Source organism: Cherax quadricarinatus, chromosome 85 (assembly GCF_038502225.1).
Source record: "Cherax quadricarinatus isolate ZL_2023a chromosome 85, ASM3850222v1, whole genome shotgun sequence".
In the NCBI taxonomy this organism is placed as follows: domain Eukaryota; kingdom Metazoa; phylum Arthropoda; class Malacostraca; order Decapoda; family Parastacidae; genus Cherax; species Cherax quadricarinatus.
In genome coordinates this window covers 13,993,418-13,995,917 of record NC_091376.1, presented here as the reverse complement: position 1 = coordinate 13,995,917, position 2,500 = coordinate 13,993,418, and the positions used below count along the sequence as shown (strand labels likewise).

The 2,500-nt window shown below is 35.0% G+C and overlaps 1 protein-coding gene across 1 annotated transcript in view; it reads left to right on the top strand.

Moving 5' to 3' along the window:
* Nucleotides 1-2,500, top strand: part of LOC128703208 (Parkinson disease protein 7) — a 28,635-nt gene that overhangs the window by 10,994 nt on the left and 15,141 nt on the right. The window lies entirely within an intron of this gene.

Below are 2,500 nucleotides of genomic sequence, written 5' to 3'. Positions count from 1 at the left end.
GATGAGTTTGGGAATGTGTGTAAAGGTAGAAAGTTGAAAGTGAACATAGAAAAGAGTAAGGTGATGAGGGTGTCAAATGATTTAGATAAAGAAAAATTGGATATCAAATTGGGGAGGAGGAGTATGGAAGAAGTGAATGTTTTCAGATACTTGGGAGTTGATGTGTCGGCGGATGGATTTATGAAGGATGAGGTTAATCATAGAATTGATGAGGGAAAAAAGGTGAGTGGTGCGTTGAGGTATATGTGGAGTCAAAAAACGTTATCTATGGAGGCAAAGAAGGGAATGTATGAAAGTATAGTAGTACCAACACTCTTATATGGGTGTGAAGCTTGGGTGGTAAATGCAGCAGCGAGGAGACGGTTGGAGGCAGCGGAGATGTCCTGTCTAAGGGCAATGTGTGGTGTAAATATTATGCAGAAAATTCGGAGTGTGGAAATTAGGAGAAGGTGTGGAGTTAATAAAAGTATTAGTCAGAGGGCAGAAGAGGGGTTGTTGAGGTGGTTTGGTCATTTAGAGAGAATGGATCACAGTAGAATGACATGGAAAGCATATAAATCTATAGGGGAAGGAAGGCGGGGTAGGGGTCGTCCTCGAAAGGGTTGGAGAGAGGGGGTAAAGGAGGTTTTGTGGGTAAGGGGCTTGGACTTCCAGCAAGCGTGCGTGAGCGTGTTAGATAGGAGTGAATGGAGACGAATGGTACTTGGGACCTGACGATCTGTTGGAGTGTGAGCAGGGTAATATTTAGTGAAGGGATTCAGGGAAACCGGTTATTTTCATATAGTCGGACTTGAGTCCTGGAAATGGGAAGTACAATGCCTGCACTTTAAAGGAGGGGTTTGGGATATTGGCAGTTTGGAGGGATATGTTGTGTATCTTTATATGTTTATGCTTCTAGACTGTTGTATTCTGAGCACCTCTGCAAAAACAGTGATAATGTGCGAGTGTGGTGAAAGTGTTGAATGATGATGAAAGTATTTTCTTTTTGGGGATTTTCTTTCTTTTTTGGGTCACCCTGCCTCGGTGGGAGGCGGCCGACTTGTTGAAAAAAAAAAAAAAAAAAAAATATATATATATATATATATATATATATATATAATATATATATATATATATATATATATATATATATATATATATATATATATATATATATATATATATATATATATAATATATATATATATATAATATATATATATATAATATATATATATATAATATATATATATATATATAATATATATATATATATATATAATATATATATATAATATATATATATATATATATATATATATATATATATATATATATATATATATATATACTATATATATATATATTATATATATATATATATATATGCATGTGCATGTCTGTGAAGTGTGACCAAAGTGTAAGTAGGAGTAGCAAGATATCCCTGCTATCTAGTGTGTTTATGAGACAGAAAAAGACACCAGCAATCCTACCATCATGCAAAACAGTTACAGGTTTCTGTTTCACAATCATCTGGCAGGACAGTAGTACTTCCCTGGGTGGTTGCTGTCTACCAACCTACTACCTTAGTTGACAATCTTATGTGTTTATAAAAGAAGATATTTTATGTACAGTACTAGATTTGAATTAGAGTGCTAAAGCTGTTGGAAATTTTAAAAAGTTACTGTACATGATGAAGAAATAGTTGACTACAAATAGGTAATTATCTTCTCCCAAGTTAATGTTCCAGTGTAGAATGTTCATCCTATTCTCAGGCAAAAGACTATACAGTATATTGTATTTTATTCAAAACCTTGTGATTGACTAAAACAAGTCTTGTCCTGATTTAAGCTCATAGCCATTAAGGGCTAGCTTAAAATGGACTGCTGGCCTATTCCTTGGACAAACATTTCTTGTATTACCCCAGGATTAATCTGGTAATTACAGTAGATTCACTAAATTTTTTTTTTTTACAATGATCATCCAGAAGTGCAGAGACCTCATAATTCAGTTGATACCCAGGGCTGTAAACTTTCCTGTCCCTCCTTTGTAATACATCCTCTCCTCATTTAACGACAGAGTTCCGTTCCTAAGACCACGTCAGTAAGTAAATTCGTCACTAAGTTAGGAGCATACTATAACAGTAGTGGGTTTGTGTCAGCCATATTTGGTATTGTTTTAATATCACTTTTGCACCTTTGCACCATTTATAGCATTTTTAGTATACAGTGTGTATTTACATATTTATACAGATGTGTACTGTACATTGTAATTAACAGAAAAGGGGATATCAGCTCTAATATACATTATTTAAGTATGCATACTGGTCGGAGAGCTCGTCATAAGTTCCGAGTCGGTAAACAGGTACGTCGCTAAGTGAGGAGAGGCTGTACTGTACCGGCACTGCACTTCCCATTTCAGGATTCAAGTTCATCTAACTGGTTTCCCTGAATACCTACATAGATAGTACCTTCCTCACACTCCAGTACTTAATAACATAATAACCACTTATCTCCAATCA